General features: G+C 48.9%; 1 protein-coding gene and 1 non-coding gene across 3 annotated transcripts in view; one reads left to right on the top strand and one right to left on the bottom strand.

Moving 5' to 3' along the window:
- The window catches only part of Pitpnc1 (phosphatidylinositol transfer protein, cytoplasmic 1), a 293,224-nt gene that overhangs the window by 41,885 nt on the left and 229,273 nt on the right, over positions 1 to 22,066 (top strand). The window lies entirely within an intron of this gene.
- LOC111816515 lies at positions 21,776 to 21,878 on the bottom strand. The gene has a single exon (XR_002820891.1). It is a non-coding gene; the product is annotated as a U6 spliceosomal RNA (small nuclear RNA).

Here is a 22,066-nt window from a genome sequence, read left to right as displayed (position 1 = left end):
CGCTTGCCTGGCAAGCACAAGGGCCTGAGTTCAATCCCGGTTCCGCAAAAAAAAAAAAAAAAAAGGAAAAAAAAAGTGGCCAACGTGAGTGTCTCATATGCTAGGAAGCCACTTCGGATTTTGCCAGCTGTGGGTACAGCGCTGTTCGCGATGTTAACCAGCACACACTGGGCTCCAGCCTCTTGGGGGGCTCCTGGAGCCCTTCTGGGTGCAGGGGGAAGGGGGCCTCCAAGGGCCCGCCCTGCAATGCCCTGGCCTCTCTGTCTTCCAGGTGGGCCGAGAGACACTTTCCTCTTGATGGCGCGAGGACTTGGCAGGTGTGGCGCAAGAGCTTTGCCTTTCTCCTCCAGTCAGAGTCACTCACACGTATAGCCCAGACAGAGGGGGAACACTTTTCCCTTGATACCCAAGACTTGGAAACAGAGAGCTGCTGCTTCACAGATCCTTTCCTGTTGTTCCAAATCCCTTTTGACTGTGTGGTGTCGGGCGGAAGCCGGCTTGCTCTACCAGGAGAGCCCCCCACCCAGGCTGTGGCTGTCATTATATTATCTTATACGGAGCCCCACCCTTGGGCGCGGTAGGGAGGTTGCCTTGATCTGCCCACACCTCAGTTTCTCTGCCTTTTTCGCATGTGGCAAAGATGGCAGCATCTATTTGTCTAGTCAGTGTTTGTCAGGGTCACAGAGGGACAGGGGTGAGTGAGCCGGCAGATCCTTCCTCGGGAGGCTCACAGGCTAACAGGGCCAAGGCAATTAGAGCTCTTCCAGAAATAATATTGGGAGGCAAATTCCACATGTAGGTGACACATGAGGCCGACAGGAAATGACCTCAAGTTGAAGACACGCTTCACAGTGTGAGAGACGGCCAAGCATCTGTGAACACTTGCAGCTCAGGCCAGGGGAGCCGGTGTAACTCGCAGGAAGAGTGACTCAGTGGTGACCTGAACCAAGACAGCTCGCTCCAGATCACCCGAGGAAAGGAGTGCCCGTGCAGGCTCTCAGGGAGTGGAGGCAGGAGGGCAGCGAGAAAAACAGAAGCGCATCCCCAGCCTGCCCTGGCGGGAGAGGAGGTGGTCCAGGGAGACAGTGGCTGAATGCCAGTGCGTGATTTGGAGGATGGGAGGGAGGTGACGCTGGGATTTGGAGATAAAGTGAGTTTGAACACTGATTTTGTCACTTAGGAAGCTTGACTTTGACAATGCCACCTCAACTCTCTGAGCTTCAGTTGGCTTATCTTTTTTTCCCTCTTTCTTTCATTTTTATGTATTTGGTACAGGGTTTCACTAGGCAGCTTGTACTCATATGATCCTGTTTTCAGCCTCCCCAGCACTGGGATTATAGAAGTGTGCCATCACGCCTGGACTTGGTGGCGGGGACTTGGTTGCTGGCTCAGGGGTGGGGGTGGGGCCAGCGCTGGCATGGCATGCGAGACTGGGGATCAAACTTTGCACCCTGCTCTCACCAAAGCAGGCACTTAGTCCACTGAACTATCTCGCCAGCCCGGTTTGCATATCTTTAAAAGTGGTTAAAAATACCTACCTTGCCGGGAGTCTGTGTGCTCCTGGGGGCTGTGCGTGCAGGGCCTGCGTAATAGGCGCTTGGCAAATGTTAGTTGTGCTAAGAGAGGAGCCCAGCCATGTCTTGATTCAGTCGCTCACCAGAATTCCGTAGCTATTTTTTTTTTTTTTTTTTTTTGCAGAAGACGGCATACGAGATGTTGCGGCGTGACTGGAGTTCAGACGTGTGCTCTTCCGATCTTTAAAAAAAAAAAAAAAAAAAAAAATATTATTTTTTTTTTTTTTTTTTTTTTTTATTTTTTTTTTTTTTTTTTAATACGAGAATGAATTGGATGGGGAAGAGCTCTGTTTTTAGCTGCGTCACTGTTCAGCTGCTGACTGTTTTGCTATGTGGCATGAGTCCACTGATCTCGTGGAGGAGGGCTTGCTGCCCACGGAGTCCACCACCTTTGTTTCTAGCTGGCTCTGAAGATACAGTGGCAAAATGATTTGAAAAGCCCCCAACAAAGCTGAGGGTTCTATTTAATGGAAATACTGTAAGGATGGCGTTGAGACTTGGGGTTGGCTTTCAAATCATTCAATATAAATAAAGACTGACTTTTTTTTTTTTTTTTTGGCGGAACCAGGGATTGAACTCAGGCCCTTGCGCTTGCCAGGGAAGCGCTTATTCCACTGAGCCATCTCCCCAGGCCCTAAAGACTGACTTTTAAAAAAACCGTTTGTAAGATGATGTGTTATGGAGCTATAACCACCCCTGGGTGGCCAGGGAGATTGGCTCCAGGACCCTCGAGGACACCAAACTCTGAGGATGCTCAAGCTCCTTACTTAAAAAGGTGTCACATAGAATTTATGCAATCCTCTTGCGACATTAAAGCATCTCTGAATGACTTGCACTGCCTAATACAAGGTAAGTTCTGTATAAACAGCTATACTGAGTTGTTCAGAGATAAAACAAAGGCAGGGCCGGCGAGATAGCTCAGCCGTCTAGGCGCCTGCTTAGGAAAGTGCAGGAGCTTCGGTTCAATCTCTGGCATCACCCCCCTTCCCCTCCCCCCCCCAAAAAGAGAGAGAGAACAAAGGAAACGTTCTGTATGTGTTCAGGGCAAACACTTTTTTTTGTTTGTTTGTTTAAAGAACAATTTCAGTGCACAATGGTGGAAGAGCAGGTGCAAACCCACGGATCTGGAGGCTGGCGATCCTTTCCGTCCCTGGGGGCCCGCGTCCCCACAGAGGTCATAGGTTTTTTTCTATGGGTGAGGACTTGGGTTTTGGATAGAGAGGCAGTGGAATGTGGTCATTGTGTTTGAAGCCTGCAAGGCCTCCCTGTGTTTGGACGACGGTGTGTGTGTGTGTGCCCAACACGTATCTTTGTGGGTTGCCATCCAGCGGTTCAAATGCAAAGAACACTTAGGAGAGAGGTGCTAAAGGAAGGAGGAGTGAACTCACTTCTTCAGAAGTGAGTTCCAGGCTGAGCTTGGTGGGCCGTGCCCGTAATCATAGCATTGTGGGACACTGAGGCGCGAGGGTTGCAAATTCAAGCCCAGCCTAGGCACCTTCGCAACTTAGTGAGACTGTCAAAAAATAAAAGATACTCGAGGGGCTGAGGATGTAGCTCAGCGTGAGAGCCTTGTTTTCAATCTATAATACTGCAAAAACAAACAAATAAATGAGTTCCAGATTTCTGTCTTGCAGCCAGGAATAGGCGGCCCGGGTCCCACATGCAGGCGGTTGCCGTGTTCCTTCTGGGGTGTCCTCATCCTCATCCTCATCTGGACTCAGCACTGAGATAACTGGCTCTGGGGCCGGGGACATAGCTCAGTGGCGTAAGCATCTGAGTGGCGAGTGTAAGGTCCTGAGGTCAATCCCCAGTACCAACAAAATAAAACAAAGCAATCCCAAACTGGTTGTGTTACAAAGAAGAGGCTTGGGGCCTGGCAAGTGCAAGGTCCTGAGTTAGATTCCTGGTACCTCAAAAAAAGAAGGAGGGGGGGAAGATGAAGGGGAGGGGGAGGAGAGGGAGGAAGAGGAGGGGGAGGAGGACCAGGGAGGAGGAAGGGTGGAGGAGGGGAATGGGGAAGATGAAGGGGAGAGGGAAGAGAGGGAGGAGGGGAGGGGGAGGAGGGGAAAGGGGAGGAGGATGGGAAGGAGGAGCGTGGAGGAGGAGAAGAAGAGGAAGAAGAAGAAGGGGAAGAAGAGGAAGAAGAAGAAGAAGGGGAGGAAGAGGAAGAAGAAGATTCCTTGCAGCGATAAGAGTCACACTGCTCTGAAATAGGTTTAGCACCAACCCTAGACTACTGGTGTTCCTGCGACCTTTTGCAGCTCTTTCGTGTGCCCCTTAAGAGTGTCCCCCGACAGGGAAATCACCAGCTCATGGTGCAGGAGTGAGGCCCTCGGAAAGGGTCACCGTGTGTTCAGGGCTGCCACCGGTTCAGAAGCCCACCGCCCACCAGAAGTCCCTGCTGTAGGCTGTGGGTCAGCACAATTCTTCCTCCCCCCTTGCCCTCCCCTCCCATTCCCCTTCTGTCTGCCTCCCCACTTCCTCTCCTTCCCTCCCCTCCCCCCTCCTGTTCTCCCTTCCCCTCCCTGGTCCCTTCCCTACCCCTCCCTCACCTTTCCCCCTCCCCTCTTCCTGCTCTTTCCCTACACCTCTCCCTCCAGTTTTCCTCTCCCCTCCCTCCCCTCCCTCTTCGTCCCCTCCCCTCCTCTCCTCCCTTTCTTCCCTCCCCTCCCTCCTCCTCCCCCTCCTTTCCCTTTTCCTCTCTCTTCCCTCCCTTCCCCTCCCTCCTTTCCCCTGTCTCTCCCTTCTCTTTCCCTCTCCTCTCCCTCCCTTTCTTCCCACCTTTCCCTTTTCTTTCCCTCTCCCTCTCCCCTCCCTTCCCTTTTCCCTCCCCGCCTCCTTTCCCCTTCCCCTTTACTTTGCAGAAAGTAGAAGTTTGAGGTCCCTGTGAGTCTTCAGTGGCTCAAGATTCCGCAATTGGCCTTGAAGACAGCCTGGGTGTCTGGGATGGGCCTGGGCTACTCCTCGGGCGCAGGCACCCCGAGACTCTGGTTGCTTTACTCCTCAGCCACAGTGTGCTCAGTCTCTCTGTTAACCTTCCTCCAACTCCTCTGAGAGTGTGGCTGGCTTTGTTGGCTTTTCAGAGTCACCCTTCATTACGCATCACATTGGCTGCACCTTGGGCTTGGCTGCACCTTGGGCTTGGCTGCGAGCTGATTCTTCTCACCAGGGCCCGTTAACACAAATTCCATCACTCCCGCAGCTAAAAATAAACCCTATTTAACACCGGGAAGCAGAATTCCAGGCAAATATGTGATCTGATTTGATTGAGTCTTTGTTGAAGATGTTAATAGTGGCCTCCGAGGCTTTTCTTGACTCCTTGAAGATGGAAGATTGGCCCCTTCTCAGGTGACAGCTCCACCAATCAATGGGCGCAGTCAGAGGGTGGATGGCTGTTGGTGCACCCAAAAGGACAGGAGCCTTGACGTGGACACAAGTGTTCTCTTCAGACGGCGCTGTCATATCAGCGCTTTTGCGGGTTAACAGGGTTTGCAGCTAGTGTGTGCGTAGTGCGAAAGCAGTGTGCGCAGCGTGCAAATATTTGTGGTGGTTGTCGAAGAGAGATGGGGTTATAGAGAATTAAATTTTTTTCTTGCCTGGGGGTGTAAGCTCAGTAGGGGAGCCCTTCTCTGATATGCATGAGGCCTGAAATCCCATCCCTAAAATTCCTTTTCAAAGTTCTTCAGTTTTTGAGATAGGGTCTCACTGTGTAGTTCAGGCTGGCCTTGAACACACTGTGCAGCCCTGACTGGTCTCGAACTCACAATGATCCTCCTGCCGCAGCCTCCCAGGTCTTGGGATCATAGGCCTGTGCCACTGTGTCTGGCTTTAAAAAAAAACTTTATAATTTTTCTGTGTTTTATAACTGTTCCATAATGAATATGTATTATTCTAAGAAAAACAGTGCAGAAGCTTTCGAAGTTCTTTGACAGTAGCTTACAGTAAGTGTACTTTACACCTGGCCCCAGCACAGATGTACGTTTATGTACTTGTAAAATTAAAACAAGAGTTTCATGAAGCATTAGTGAACCTGTTTGTTATTTGTCCTTGATGTTTCCCATTTTTAAAGTTCCATTCTTCTTGGGAATAAAAAGGAAGAAAAGAAAATTCAGATATCAACCAAATAAAGTGATGTCATGAGCCCACAGAGGGATGAACTGGAAACTATTTACCTTGGCGCAGTGGTTGCCAGTCTCATATACCATGAGTCAGTAAAATAAAAACAGTATATATTTTGGGGAATAGTGTAACATACCTAATTTTATTTTATTTACTTATTTATTTATTGCAGTACCAGGGATTGAACTCAGGGCCTTGTGCTTGCCAGGCAAGCGCTTATTCTACTGAGCTGTCTCCCTGGCCCCCATACCTAATTTTATGACGCAAAATAGCAATATTTAAAGACTTACAAAATATCCATCTCTATCTTCTGTTCTTCGGGGGCCTTCACACTGAGCTATATTCCCAGCCATTTTTATGTTTATTTTTTTTTCGAGGTGGTGTCTCCCTAAGTCATGACTTTGTCGGAGCTGGGCTGGACCTCGAGATCCTGCCGCCCTGTGCTCACTTTTGCCAGTGGTGACATTTTCTCTGGATCGTTAACTTTCTCCATTGCTTTGTGATACAAAAATAATTGGAGGGTGGAAGGAAGTTTATCATGAGTTTGTATTTTATGATGCAGTATCCATTTAAATTTTTTTTTTTTTTTGATAGTTTCTTGTCTAGTCTTCAAACTTACCCTTCTTCCCGGCTTTTTCCAAGCTTCGTCACCCAAGTATTCACCAGTGGGCCCCTCTATCTGGGAGTCTGGCTTTAGGTACAGTCAAAAAAAATATGCCTTGTAGTCCAGTGAGTTTGCAGTTTTGGAGTTGTGGTTTCGGCTAGAAGGATTAATAAAGCCTTGGACACGGAGCAGAACATGACAGATAAGAAAAAGATGCACTAAAAATAGGCCTCATGTGCTTCTGTTTAGTTACACAGTAATTTGTAAGATGTGGGGATTGAACCCAGGGCCTGGCACAGGCTGGGCAAGTGCTCCACCTCTGAACGCCTCCCACGGCCCCTAAACTCTCCTGTGGCCATGGATGCTAACGCACACGCGCATAAATAATTTTATCTGAAAATTACAAACACGTAGACAGGCATCGTTCACACATCTCCATGCATTTAGTATGTCTGAGGAAGATATAATCATTCTGAAAAACTGCAAGATGAGTCACTCTGAGAATTTTTCTTCCTTTGGCTTAAAGTCATGGCTTTCTTGACAGTCGGCGGCGCTATGTGTATTTCAGCAGCACCTTTATTTAAAGCCTCTTCTTGGCTTAGCCAGACTTTGTCAAGGTCGGCGGCACGGACCTGCAGGGAAACCGACCTATCTGTGGCTCTCAGGAAGAGCTGGATGTGCCTGTCAAGGAAGGTCTCTAAGGCGTTTTCTGTGATGAAGTAATGCTGCCCTTCCTGGGGGCTTGCTGTGTTCTAGAAACTTCATTACAGGCTCTAAGAACATTAGTTCATTTGGTCCTTAAAGAAAATCAAAGCCAAATGCCTTCCCTCTCTTGATTTCTTGAGAGAGCTTTGTCAATGTCAGCAGTTGTAGTGGGCTCTGTTGTCAGCAGTTCAGGTAGAAATTATCTCATTTAGCTTGCTATTTATTGAGTGATTATTATGTGCCAGACACCTGTCTGGCTGCAGATAGACACTCTTGACTCAACTGAATTTCCCGCCCTCACGGTGTTTATGTTCTGGAAGACATGGCCGAACCCTAAGGAGAGCACATGCGCATACCGGACATAAAAGAATAACTGTGTATCAGTTGGAGCTGGAGTGGGCTCCAGGACCAGAAGGCAGGGGTGGGAGGGTGATGGAAAGGCTTTGGATGAAGCCCCGCTGGAGCGGAGACCTGCGTGGAATGTGAGCAGAGCCAGGCTGGGCTCACACGCTCAGGATACACGCACTGGGCGGAGGAGCCAGTTGTTCTGCACTTAATGATTTTTCCATCATCTGATTTTTTTTTTTTTAATGTGTGTGTGTGTGTGTGTGTGTGTGTGTGGGGCCAGCTCAGCCCACCAGGGGGTGGGGCTGGCTGGCATGTGGTGCTGGGGGATTGAACTGAGGTCCCTGTGCTTTGCTAAGCTTATTCTAAGTAGGTGCTTTAGACCACTGTGCCATCTCACCAGCCCCTCCATCATCTGATTTTGATGGTTTCCTTGTCACCTCCTTGCTGTTAGCGTCCCAAAGGGACTTGGTGGAGCCAGATCTAGGGAAGCCACAGCCAGAAAGGAGGCAGAGCTTCTAGGGGAAGCAGAAATGGCAGAGGTCTCCACTGCAGAATTTGGAGGGGTCTGGACTGAGACAGGACCACACAGCAGGGGATACAGGTGCTGGTGCCGGGGGCGGGGGTCTAGGCTGGATGGGAGGGGGACAGCCAGGGCCTCAGGAGCTGAAGCCGGAGATGGCGCTGCCCCTGGGGCTCAGACAGAGCCTGGCTCCAGTGGGCAGGAGCAGAGCCAGGCTGGGCTCACATGCTCAGCCTGTGGCTCAAGAGCCTTGATTGATTACACATGCTAAGGTAGCCGGGGATACTGCTCAGTGGCACAAGCGCCTGCCAGGCAAACACAAGGTCCTGAGTTCGGTTTCTGGTACCAAAAAACCCCTAACAAATGCTAAGGTGGCAAAAGAGCCTTGTGTTCGCTTAGACCTTGGGCTAAGGGTGGGAGAGAGATTCGCAGCCTGGGGACTTAAGTGACACATTGGCTGCCTTGTACGCTCAGAGCATTATGACCCTGTCTGTCTGTCTGGGAAAGTCCGGCCCTTGTCCACGTTGCGGGCCTTTTCTACCTGAGGACTGAATAGTGAAGGGAAACTTTCCCTCCTTTGCCCAGGCAGCTTCCTCTCCATCTCCACAGGCCTGTAAGGCGCAACCCTTATCGTACTGCCCTGCATGGTGCCTTGTCAGGGACCCGGCCATGGGTTAGAAGCCAGCGATCTAGATCTAGAGTCAGACAGACTAGTTTGACCCCAGCTTCCTTTGGGCAAGTGGCGAACCCTCAGTTGCACCCTGTGTCAACTGTAAACTACAGGGGGCTGGGCAGATAGTTCAGGGGCATAAACGCCTGCCTGGCAAGTGCAAGGTCCTGAGTTTGATCCCCGGTACTACAAAAAAAAAAAAAAAAAAAAAAAGAAAAGAAAAAGAAAAAGAAAAAAAGAAATTACAATAGTACTGACCTTGTAGGATTATGTGAAGGGAGAAGTCTGGAACAGTGTTGGCCGGAAGTATTGGCTTTTTGCAGGTAGGCTTCCCTCACTAGCCTGTGGGATCTCCAGGACAGGCTACCGTAGGCTTCGCTGTATTTCTGGGGCTCCCACCACCTGGCACGTTGGCTTGTGGAAGCACTCAACAGGCATGCTTTCCAGGCTGTGGGACTGGCAGCCACTCGTCGGGGAGACAGTCCTGGCCCTGTGGGGCTGCAGTCCTTGCCTTATGAGTGGGGACAGATGAGGGAGGTGTCTGTTGGGGAGCCACCCAATAAATCTTGGGTGAATGCGTGGGCCTGAGGACGGGCCGAGTGTGGGCTGCTGGCCACTACGCAGCCTCAGTTCTCCTCGGCCATCCACTGAGTGTGGACACCGTCACCACGGTGTCTTCTAAGGTCCCCTGGCTGGAGAAAGCACAAGGATGTCTTAGAACTCTGACAAGTGAGGGCCTGAGCCACTTCCTAACGCACAGGGGATTTGGAATGTGGACTTTGTGTCATCTTTTTCTGGGCTCAGAAGTTGTCCTTCCTCCTATCAAATTAGAACTATAGAAGCCATTTCTATTGGAACTATAGAAGCCATGATGTCGGTCTCAGCAGCTGCGAAGAGTCCAGCTGGTGGCTTAGCTGCTGCAGGTTTTGTTGTTCGGAGTTGAAAAGTACTAAAAAGGCAGAGGAAACTCCAGCCCACGACATGTTTAATTTTAGGGTAACCCTGCCAGAGGTCCCCCACACTGATAGAAACTTTCCTTGCTCTGTCCTGTAGACAGGTACTTCAATCAAGTCCTTTCTCCTAATTAACATAGTAAACTTTGTTGTCCACCAAGCTCTTAAGCCCAGATAGCAGTCCCCACCCGACTGGTCTTTCCCAGGAAACCTTGGTATCCAGGGTACCCGCTTGGCTCAGGGTCCAGAGCAGGCAAGTATTTCTTTCTTTTTAAAAATTTTTTTAGAAAAGTTTTTTGATCCAGGGTCTTGTTACGTAGCTCAGACTTGTAGTAATCCTCCTGTCTCAGCCTCCCCAGAGCTGAGATTGCAGGTGTGAGCCACCATGCCCACTTCCGGGGCCTGCACAGCATGTGGTACTGGGGTTCTCACCCAGGACCTTGCGCTTGCCAGGCAGCCGCTTAGACCACCGAACTATCTCCCCAGCCCTGCAACTATTTCTTTAGTGGTGATACATGAATTTCAACTTACGATTTTCTCCCTTGAACATGGGGCAGTACTTTGAGTGTGGGCTTTGGTATTGTCCAGGGCTGGCAAGATATGTGGCCAGATATTCTTTTGCAATGCTGCAGCAGGCAGAGGCAGTTCCCAGCCAGCCGCCGGCTCACGGGCTGAGGAGGCAAGCGGTTGGCCCTCTGCCGTGCGCCACGCTGCCCAGCCGGCGTTCAGGGGTTGGCTGCGTTATATGCATCTTGTCACATGCATTAACCTGTTACTGTGTTCAGCTTGTGTGGGTTTATCAGGACGAAAACCCACTGAAAATTAAGGAGAACCTGTTGTTTGTTTCTATTGTACGGTCAAGGGGCATCTAATTTGCCTGGGAAACTGATTAGGCATACGTCCCTTGGATGTATCATTTTTTTAAAATAAAACAATTATCCACATGACTGACACTGACAAAGGTTCTACAATCTGAGGTACAGGATGTCAGGATAAATCCTGAGGGGATTTCACTGACCTTCTCAGACCCAAAAGCTACAACTCTTGTTGCATAGGACCTGCTTTACCTTGGTCTTAACCATCCAGGAGGAAAGTATAAAAATGAAGTATAAGAAGTAAAGCCATGCTGTTATGTTGAGCTGTAGGGGACTCAGGTCAACAATTTCTGACATTGCCAGTCAAGCGGAAGCCCCAATACTATTATGGGCTACAGGACTCTTTTAGAATATTTTGCTGAGTTTACACACCTATAATATTTAAATGATGGAACTTAACAAAAAAGGGGATACAAATGAATGTCATTTTGTATCTGTGTATTCAAAGTGGTTAGGATAGATATATAGTTACATTCTCTTAATGAATAGAGGGATTTGTTCTAATGGTGTTTGTAAATAGGATATCATGTCCAAATCTTGTACAGCAATTAACCACTAGGAAGAATGTACGCAATGTATTAATTATTCAAACTGTCGTACCAGTTTGGTTTGAAACTGTCTCATTGCTATTTGTTTCTCAATAAAATTATGGAAAAAAAATAAAACAATTAAGAAGATTTGTTTTGTAGTGTTGGGCATCCCACCCAGGGCCTCCTGCCTGCAAGGCAGGTGCTCAGCCACTAAACTAAACCCTCAGCTCTTGATTTCTTTTTTTAAATTTTATTTTGTCATATGATTTTATTTTTCATTTCCCCATGGCCACTCCCCAGCCTCTTGGCTAAGATCAAGGGTACTGTTTCCACGGGATGCTTGTTTTTCTTGCTAAAAAGATGGACTCTGCTTTATCCAAGCACACGTAAATCTTCTTCGCCTTCAGATGCTGTCGGCTCCCTCCTCCACACACATCTCGTGGCTCCCCAACGTCCCCTCTGCACCTCACCCCATTTAGTCGCTGGGTGGAGGAAAGAAGAGTACGTGGAGTCCAACTGAGGTCCAAACAGATGTGCATTTGAGTTTATCTGCCACGTAATAAAGACATAATCTGGGGCAGTGCCTTAACCGTTGGGAAGAGCCTTAGAACACTCATCCGCGACACAGGTATTGAGTGGTTAAGTAAATACCAAAATATTTAAGGAATGTGGGTTTCTTTCCTCTTTTTCTGGTGTATTCCCGACTCCTGGGCTAATCTTGATTTACTCAAAATTAGGAGTCCTGGTGTGTCTTTGGATTGCATTCTTACGTGATCACTCAGTCTTGTGTTTTCCCACATTCTTTGAACTGTGTGCGCTTGTCCTGGAGTGATCCACTGGTCGTCTCTCTCTGATGACCTATTTAATTTTGCACCAAAGTCCCTTTCTAACCTTGCTTTTGTACTTTACTCAGTGCAAGTGTTTCTTTCTCTAACCCACTGAATTCTATAGTCCCTCTTCCTCCCCCTTTATCCCTCCCCTCCCCTTCCCTCCCTCCCCCTCCGCCCCCTCCCTTCACTTCCCACCTGTCCTTCTTCCCTCCATCCTTCCCTGTCTCCTTTCCTTCCTTTTATCCCTTCTGACTTTTTCAGTGCTGGAGGTAGAACCCAGGGCCTTGCACATACTAGGCAAGTGCTCTATTACTGAACTACATTCCCAGCCTAAATTGTCTTTTGTCTGACATCTATTTATCTTTATTTTAAATTTTTTTTTTGTTTTTTTTTTTGAAATAGTTCTTGCTGTGTAACCCAGGTTGGCCTCGAATCCTGTCTCAGTCTCCCCAGGGCTGGGATTATAGGCATGTGCCACCATGCCTGGTTTCCTGGTTGACACAGTGTGCCCGGGGTTCTGGAGCTGGCATAGCATGTGGTACTGGGGATTGAACTCAGGCCCTTGCGCTTGCCAGGCAAGCACTTATTCTACTGAGCCATCTCCCTGGCCCCTTAAATTAATTTTTAATTGATATATAAGGGGTATCAATTCCTATGACACAATTTGTCCTGCATGTAATTGATGAGCCTTTTTTTTTTTTTTTGAAAGTCAAGCACTATATTTAGTTAATAAAAGAAATCCAGAGCAGGATTTAAAGCAGCCGTGTTTGCAGTCAGTGTGACCACGACAGTACCACATGCGCGGAAACAAAAGTTTTAGAAATAAAAGGATGACATTTAGCTACCAATGACAAACCACAGCCTCTGCCTCTGCGCCAAGTATTTACATACTTTTGTAGCTATGAGTAGGGCTCAGAGACAGTTTGGGGAAACAGACAGTGAAGGTCGGATAATTATGGAAGGTAATTTCTCATAGAAATAAATGTGTTCTCTAGTAACAAGGATGAATATCCCCTTGGGCAGGGGATGACGTTACTCTTGGATATTTCATTCATTTACTTTATTGAAAAAGTATACTATTTATTTATTTAGAGACAGGGTCTTCCTGTGTAGTCCAGGCTGACCTCATATAGCCCAGGCTGGCCTCGAACTCGCCATCTTCCTGCCTTTGCCTCTTGTTATGGTTTGTTTCCAGGTGTCCCCCCAAAGCCTCGTGCAGTCACTGGGCATTAACTCATGCTGCAATGCTGGGATTAGGGGTGTGAATGCTATGCCCACGGGGAGCTGGAATGCAGTACAGGGAAGGGGGAAAGGCTCGCCTGGACCTCTGCTGCTGAAGCCGCTGCGCCCCCCTTTTTGCTCTTGCTGTTTTCCACCGCCATGGCTGCCACGTGCTGCTCTGCCTTGGAGCCAGCCAAGTGTGGACTGAAACCTCCACACAGTGTGAGCTAACTAAACCTCTCCTTCCTTAATTTTGGGTGTTGGGTGTTTTGTCCCAGCAATGAGAGAAAAATAATGGAGACACCTCTCAAGCACTGGATTTACTGTGCACCATCGTGCCTGGCTTGTGGAAAGGCCTTCCAATTCATTCACTCCATTCGTTCAGGAAGCGCTGGGGACAGGATCCAAGGCCTCATGTAAATGAGGGGAATACACGGTTTCCTCTCACCCCCAGAGAAACCAAAAGGTCTCTGAGATCGCAGAAGGAGTAACTGCCCGGTCCCCTAAGTGTAAATTTGCTGTGGGTTTGAATTCACACTCTGCCCTACCCTGCTCTGTGGCCTCAGGCAAATGACTTTGCCTTTCCAGATTTCCTTTTGCGAAATACGGGAAATGCTTTTTCCTTCATGGTTTTCGGGTGCTTTAAAAATGATGCCTGTGAAACACAGGGTGCCCAGTGACGTGCACCAAGCTACAGCTTTAACTAATACTTCATTCATGTGACTACCATGCAGGTACTGTGTAAGAAAGCCCCCCCTCTGCCGAGGGTAACTGGTTTTTGTTACTGGATAGGCTGTGTCAGGGGACAGCTTTTCTGCCTGCCCTTTGCGTACTCAGACATCTGATCAACTGCTAAGTCACCCATTTCCTGTTTAGTCATTGCTCCTTGGCTGGGCCTTGCCACTGGCTGCGGTGTCTGCACTTCCCTCTCAAAGCAGTTCAGCCTTCTGAGCTGCTGAGATGGGAGCGCTGGCAGGCTCTTCCCCTCCCCGTTCATCGGGGTCTCCCTGAAGCATTTCCCACACCTGATGGTTCACCAGGAGATGATTCACTGGGACGGCTGCGCCCCTTTTTGTGCTCATGCTGTCCAGCACACAGCTTCCCATTTGCATGGTGGGCATGGGGTGTGGCTGCCTCACTTCTGACTGCAGCAAACGCCAGCAGAGTTGAGAGCCCAGGAAACGGGAGTGGGGGTCAGTTAACACTGGGCTCAGCGACTGAAAAGCAACTCATTTGTTCCTTTAATCGGATGAGGTTGATGGCTGCTGTGGCAGTGCTGTCAGCCTCTCGTCTAATCAGAGCAGAGCTCTGAGAGACCAGAAAGTCAAGTACTCTCTTCCGTTAATCTGTTCCCTAGTCCAAAAGTGCAAAGTGAGATGGAAGGAATAACTCATGAGACTTGGGGTGGTCCTGAGTCACCATTAATGGCTGCTGGCTGCTCTTTGAATATTCATCCTTGTACTGCTATTCAGGGCGGGTCCTGTGCACCTTTTATTTATTTTTTATTTTTTGTATCTTAGGGAGGGGTCTACTGGGTGTTGAGGGTCTCACTACTAGATCAGACTCCTAGTGATCTGCCCGTTTGCAGTTTCCCAAGAGCTGGGATTGTAGGTGTGCGCCACCACGCCCAGTCTCAATCACTGGCTCAGCGCGCCCCGGGGGTGGATCCGGCACGGCAGGCTTGGGGATCGAATCCTGGCCCCTGCGCCTGCTCACAGGCACTTTAATCCACTGTTAGACTCTTGCTTTTCCGCATTGTTCATTAATAGGAACTTACTGAACTGGGTGCAGACTGCTGTAGAAGCACAGGAAAGTGGGATTTCGGTCCCTGGGGCGCCCATGCTTTCGCTGGGTGGATTCCATTCTTGGCTCCAGCCGGCTCTGGGCTCCCCACCTTGCGATGTTTCCCACCCTGCCGTAGGTGGCGGGAATGTTGGTTAAAGAACCTCCGAGCTTTTTCTGTTGCCTTAGGTCTGTCCCTCCTCATTCGCTGATTTACCCATTGCATGCTCGTGCCCAGTTATACTGGGGCCCGAGGCAGGGGAAAATGTTACCCCGTTGGTACATTTCACTGAATAGCCTCCTCTATTGCGAACCAAATAGGAAAAGTTATTAAAACTCGGTGATAGCAACGTTTCAGTGATCACGCGAGCTCCACGCTGTACGATCTGCTCCTTACCACTGTCACCCTTCTTGAACTCAGGCAGCCATGGTGGGTCATTCCGTGGCCAGTGGCATTAAAACAAAGACAAGCTCATACAACAATCAGCAAAGGGGCCCGTCTTTAATTTGATACTGGATAACCATATGTTTTTCATCGTGGATTTTTTGATTCAGTTTTATTTTTTAAATATTGTATTAAAATGGTAATCATCTGGATTGCCCGCTTTTTGGCACCTGCTTGAATTTTGCGCCCCAGGAAAAGCCTCCTCCTCTAGGTATTCCCGCCTCTGGTCTGTGATGAAAGCCTGCTCCAGGCGCTCCGCAGGCAGCTGCCAGTTGGCTTCCTCAGAGACTGCAGAGGCGAGCCTGTCTCTCCCTCCTGATTGGCTCCTGATCGCCTGAGAGCTGCAGTCCAGCCCCCTTGACTTGGCATTCAAGTCCCTGCACAATCTGGCCTCTGCTTCCCACGGGGCGCTGCTCCTCCCTCCTTGGCCAGGGCGGGCAGTGCAGTAAATTCTGCCTGAATTGACTGCTTGTCTCCAAGCCCCTTCACCCAGAATAACCCCCTTACTCTTGAGCTCCACCTCAGGACCCCCCTTCCCGCCTCCCCCAAGTACGCATCACTGTCTGTTTCCCCAAGGAAACCGGGTTGTTTCCACTCAATTCACATCCTGGTTGTTGTGCTTGCCATTGACGGTGATTTATGTTTACTCGTGTCCTCAGTTCCACTGCCAGCTGCTCCAGGAGAGCAACCAGGGCTTTTTGTGTCAAATGAATAAATGAATACGACTTGATAGAGTGGGGAGAAAAGAAGGATTAGGAACTAAAGAGTCATCCACGAAAAATAATGGCTCGGCAGAGAGGATGCCAGTCTGAAAGGTAGGAGATCTGAGGTTCGAATTTTGGAGCCTTGAGCTGGCTTCGTGACATGTGAAATTTTCAGATCTCTTACTGTAGAATCGCCTAAACATAAGCTAGCGTAGACCAGCATGGAGGGCCCACGTGTACCCACCCGCTCCAGCACCACAGATCAACTCCTGGCCACACCAGGCTCTGGTAAACGGTTCCTTTCTGCCCCCCACCTAGGATTATCTGAGGCAAATCTCAGGCAACGGTATCAGTCACTCCATGTATAATGGTTCCAGTGAGAACATTAACACATTAATCGATTGCAAAGCTCAACATGAACTGGGTGTAAAGAAGGGGTGGCAATGACGTTAGAGGCCGGGGACGTCCTCCGGCTGCTCAGGACCGTGATCGGGTACTTTGGCAGGAAGGGTTTGTAACCGGGAAGCTCCAGACACGTGTGCGCGCGCGGTCGTGAGATCCTTGGCAGGTTGTTTTACAAGGACGGGATCCGGGGGAGTCTGAGGCGTGTTAGGGGCAGCTTCTCGGTGCGGACGGGCCCGGGAGCCGTCGGCTTTATGGAACCACGTGCTGTTTTGAAGGGCAGCGTTCACGATTGTGGGCTGAGGACAGTCGTGCTATTTATGTAACGCCCTTCAGCTCTCTCTCCCCAGGCACTTTCCTTGTTAACTAATTTCTCCTTGAACAGTGAGAGAGAAAAAGTGTGACAGGCACTTTGAAAGGAACTAGTTCCTGCACCCCGGGCTTGAGAGGGGGAGAAGCGTGGGCTGAGGTTTCCACGTGCAGCTCTCCGCCTAGGTGACCTGGCCCCTGCGCGCCGGCCCACTGGGCTTAATCCTCCTTACGAATAACAGCGGAGCTTTGTTATTCATGGCAAGCGTTTCTGGCGCTCTGGCTGCACCTTCTGATGCAAGAGGTCTTTTGAACTGGGCTTAAATAGAGGCCATTGTTGAGGCTTTTGGAACAGGAGGCTTCCGTTGCTCCCGAAGTCCCAGTCGGGCCCGGGGATCTTTGTTTGCCGGAACCCCGCGCCAGGTGGCAGCTCTCTCAGCACTGTTTTGGTTCCTGCCTCTTCAGCATTTCCCCAAACTAGGGCGCAGCCAGCCTCTTTCCTGGAGTCTCCTCTGCTTGCCGAAGGAAGAAATTCCAATTCCTAAAGAAATGAATGGAAAATGAAAGTATAGGAGAGCTTAGCCAGGGTGTTCTTTGCAGATGGGGCCATTAGGAAATCATGTTCTTTCTTTCTTTTTGCAAAACCAGGGATTGAACTCAGACCCTTGAGCTTGCCAGGGAAGCCCTTATTCCACTGAGCCATCTCCCCGGCCCCAACTCATGTTATTTCTGATTACAGTTTCTTTTAATTTTTTTTTTCCATTTTCTTTTAAATTTAAACTAAGAGTACTGGAAGGACAGTGTAAAGGAAGCCTGTTCACTTCCTGTGCTCTGGGTGTCTCCGAGTCTTCGAAGGACGAGGAGGAGGGCTTCAGGGTTGTGAAGGAGAGAGTTGATTACTTGTGCCAGTCCTCTCGAAGTCCCCTCTGCTTTAAAAGGGTTTATTTTCTCCGATCTTTACCGTGGGCCCCAGCTGGTACATTACTTTTCTGACAAGCATACCTAAAAAGATAGAGTGCTGTTGTTGTTTGTTTCATAGTCTTTGTGCTGGGACTGAAGCCAGGGCCTTGTCCATGCCCCGCAAATGCACTACCACAGAGCCACATCCCCGGTCCTTGAAGTGATTTTGGGGGCCGGGTGTGGTGGCACACGCCTGTAATCCCAGCACTTGGGAGGCTGAGGCAGGAGGATTGTTGCGAGTTTGAGGCCAGTCTTGGTTACTAAGCGAGCTCAAAGCCAGCCTGAACTGCACAGTGAAGCCCTGTCTCAAAAAAATGAAAAAAAAATTTTTTTTGGTGCGTTAATCTACGTGATTTCCATTTGGTTTTTTGTCTCCTTAGTCTGTATGCGCCACTTTGTATGTGAATGTCGATGTAGCTACCCAGAACAGGAAGGTTTTATTATATGGAACCAGCCTTCAGAACTGAATAACTTTCAGAAAAAAAATAAAAACCAGCAACAACCAAAACCCAGAAAAAGTCGGGGGTAGGGTGGGGTCAGTAGTGGCGAGCACTCGCTTAGCTTGCTTGCCGCCTTGGGTTCCAGACTTTATTCCTCATCACCATAAAAAGAAAGAAAAAGAAAAGCCCTGGTGCCCTCCCCCAGGGGTGTGTGTGCATGTGTGGGTGTGGGTGTGTGTGTGGGTGGGTGTGTGTAAGCTCCCCTGAGTCTGCACAAACCCACCCAGCTTTTGCTTTCCTCTGAGCCCCACTCAGCCCACCTTTGTTCCCGCACCCAGCCTTTCTAGAATGGCTGACCATTTGCTGAGGGCTTCCTGTGAAGGTCCTTCCTGTGAAGGTCCTTCCTGTGCAGAGTCCTTTGTCACCCTCCACAGCACCGTGACCGGCAGACTGTACTTGGGTCCCAGAGCGCTGACAGAGCCCACAGTCCTATCTGCTGTGGTGGCCTGCAGGTGCTACTCGCTTCCAGAAGTTAAAGGCTGGCACTGATGACCACACTTCCGCCCACTGCCTTCCAGCTCTCTCTGTGGTACTAGGAATTGAACCCACGGCCTTGAGCATACAGGGCGAACACTCTAGCATTGAGCTACACGCGCAACCCTTTCTATTTTATTTTGGATATTAGCAGTACTGGGCTTTAACTCAGGGTCTTTGCATTGAGTTACATCCCCAGCCTTTAAAAAAAAAAGTTTTTTTTTCCTTCTTAATTTTAAGACCGGGTCTTTTAAGTTGCTCAGGCTGCCTGCAAAGCTGTGGTCTTCTTGCCTCAGCCTCCCTGCGGGGTGAGGCGTGGAAGGCCATGCCTGGGTGCTCAGCCCCTGCCTGCCTTCTGCACTGTCTCCCTGTCTGTCACCTGCTCTTTGTTGCCCAAGCACTTAGAACCTTTCGGTTGTACTTACTTTGTGCTCCCTGAAGGTGACATAGCAGATGCTGACATAGCGAAGTTCTTGTGTTTCCTCCTCTCTCCTGCTCTAGTTTGGAAGAGTTCAGTGCTGAGAAAAAGTTGAAAGTGACCCCGAGAAGTGTTCTTGAGGATGCTGATTCTTACGCCCTTGGAAGCCTGAGGCTAGCAATTGTCAACTTAGTTCTGTGACAGTCGGCTTGCTGCAGACTCATCATTCATTTTGAAGCCTTGTTGAAGAGCTGGGCTTGAACTGCCATTAAAATGAGCCCAGCACTTTAAAGGGAAAAGAAAAAAAATGAAAAAGTCGTGAGCATACCTCTAGCTGTTTTTGGCAGATGGCAGAAAAACAAAAGCCAAAAAACTTCTTGTCTTTATCTTGACAAAACATTTAGCCGTGTTGGGAGATTTTATTTGCACTAGACCTTTAACATTATTATTATCATTTTGGTTTCGTCAGACAGGGTTTCACTCCGTGCGTGGTTCAGGCATCTGGCTGTGTAACTCAGGGTGACCTTGATCTTTTGGGGATTCTTCTGCCTCTGCCCCTTGAGTGTGCTAGACTGTCTACATTGTAACATGGACGTCTCAGAAATTTGAAATTGGGGCTGGAGAGATGGCTCAGTGGTCTAAAGCACCTACTTGGAACAAGCTTGGCAAGGCATCAGGGACCGCGGTTCGATCCCCCAGCACCACATGCCAGCCAGTCCCGCCCCCTGGTGGGCTGAGCTGGCCACACACACACACACCACTCTCTCTCTCTCTCTCTCTCTCTCTCTCTCTCTCTCTCTCTCTCTCAAATAAATAAAAATAAAATAATAAAATAAAATGTTAAAAAAAAATTTGAAATCAACAACTTTCTCTGTTTGAGGGTAGGGAAATGGAAACAGTACGGTAGTTATGGAAAGGTATTTGCCAAAACAGTGGCATTAAAAAAAAAAAAAAACAGTGGCATAGTAATGCCAGTTCATCCACTTGTAAACGATTACTTCTTTGCTCTGGAGGAGCATGCCTGGAGTCCTAGCACTTAGGGAGGCTGAGGCAGGAGGATCACAAACTCAAGCCCCAGCCTGGCCAACCTAGGAATTTAGAAAGACCCTGACTCAAAAATAAAAGAGGAGGATGTAGTCCAGTGGGAAGGTCCTTGGTCCAATGCCTAGTACTGAAAAAAAGATAACATTTTCATCTACCTGTCTTAGTTCTTGCTGAAGTAGACATGTTAGAAACGTAAATTTTGGGGGCGAGTGTAGGGCAGTGGTAGAGCGGTGGCTTAGGCTGCAAGAGGCCATGGATTCCACAGTCAGCACCACATAGCAAACAAAATCGCCTTTTTTCTCTGTTAGCTCCTGTTTTGAATATTTTCATTACTTAATGCTCTTTCTCATGTCAGGTAGCCAGTGATGACCAACTGCTAAAATAAGCCCTATCCTGCAGCTTTGTTACCGGCCTAGATGTAGTCAAGTCAAGACCTGCTGAAGACTAGAATTCTTGGAAGACTTAGAATTTGGAGCCAGTTTCCTGATTCTTGCAGGTTGTTTTTTTAAAGCAGGGACTTAAACCAGTGAAATGATGCCTCTTTTTGCACCAGAGCCTGTGCAGGAGGATTTTCCCCTTGCTCGGCTGGGGAAGGAGCCTGGGCCTTTCAAATTCTCATATTCTCTCACTGAACATTTCCCAAGTCTTCAAAATCTGAATAGATGTGACAGCACCTGAATCTGTTCTGTGCACTCTTAATTGCCAGTTTGTACCTAAGGGATATGGGGGAACATAATGAACTTGTCTTCGGTAGGAAAAGAAAGCAGCGTGGGGTCTGGGACTCCTAACATTTAGCCCGCTGCCTTTTGTCTGTATTTCTTTTTCTGTCTTTTTTTTTTTATGTATTTGGTATAGGGTCTTACGATGCAGTTCAGATTTGTGTTGATCCTCCTGTCTCAGCCTCCCCAGCACTGGGATTACAGGTGTGCGCCATGATACCCAGTTTTGGGGCTGGCACAGCATATGGTACTGGCCCTTATCTATCTATCTATCTATCTATCTATCTATCTATCTATCTATCTATCTTTCTTTCTTTCTTTCTTTCTTTCTTTCTTTCTTTCTTTCTTTCTTTCTTTCTTTTGCAGAACTGGGGATTGAACTCAGACCCTTGCGCTTGCCAAGGAAGCGCTTATTCCACTGAGCCATCTCCCCGGCCCCTCTTATCTATATTTCTTAACACTGTGTATAGTAACGTGGGAAATTTTTTGCCTCTCCACGCACAAGACTTGCTGGGGCATTGGGAAGATGCACAGGGCAGTGTCCATGGTGGTACAGCCCTGGGTGGCCGCACCAAGGTGAACTTGGGTTGTTGTCGGTGAGTTGAAGACAGTGTGTGAGATCTGACCCGTCTGCCCTTAACTAGAAAGAGTATGTTAATGCTTCGATTAGCAATATGAGAGTTTCGTTTTTGTGAGAGTTGGGATTGAACTCTGTGCCTTGCACATTCTGAGCATTGAGCTACATCACCAGCCCTTTAAAAATTTAGCTGGGGCCAGCGAGATAGCTCTGCAGACTAAGTGCCTGCGTAGACAAGCGCAGGGACTGGGGTTCTATCCCGGCACCACATGCTGTGCCAGCCCCATGCTGGGCACACTGAGCCGGCCACTGAGACGGGGCTGTGGTGGTACACCCCTGTAATCCCAGTGCTGGGGAGGCTGAAAACAGGAGAATCCCTATGAGTCCAACCTGCATAGTGAGACCCTGTACCAAGTACATTTTTAAAAAAAATTTAGCTGGGTATAGTGGTGCACACGGGTAATCCCAGCCCTTGGGAGGCTGAGGTACTGGGATTACAGTGAGTTTAACACTAGTCTGTCATCCTTGCTCAGGGGCCATGCTAATCTTCTCTGTATCGTTCTAATTTTAGTATATGTGTTGCCGAAGTGAGCACTCAACACTAGCCTGGGCAAAGGAAGTAAGCACAAGGCCAGCCTGCTTTTATTTATTTATTTATTTTTGGCGGAACCGGGGATTGAACTCAGGCCTTTGCACTTGCCAGGGAAGCGCTTATTGCACTGAGCCATCTCCCTGGTGCCCCCAGCCTGCTTTTATAAATTCCCCAGGCTGCCCATGAATTTC

Source organism: Octodon degus, unplaced genomic scaffold, assembly GCF_000260255.1.
Source record: "Octodon degus isolate 3935 unplaced genomic scaffold, OctDeg1.0 scaffold00033, whole genome shotgun sequence".
Classification (NCBI taxonomy): domain Eukaryota; kingdom Metazoa; phylum Chordata; class Mammalia; order Rodentia; family Octodontidae; genus Octodon; species Octodon degus.
Note: the sequence above shows the minus strand (reverse complement) of the source record. Positions and strands in the feature narration are given on the sequence as shown.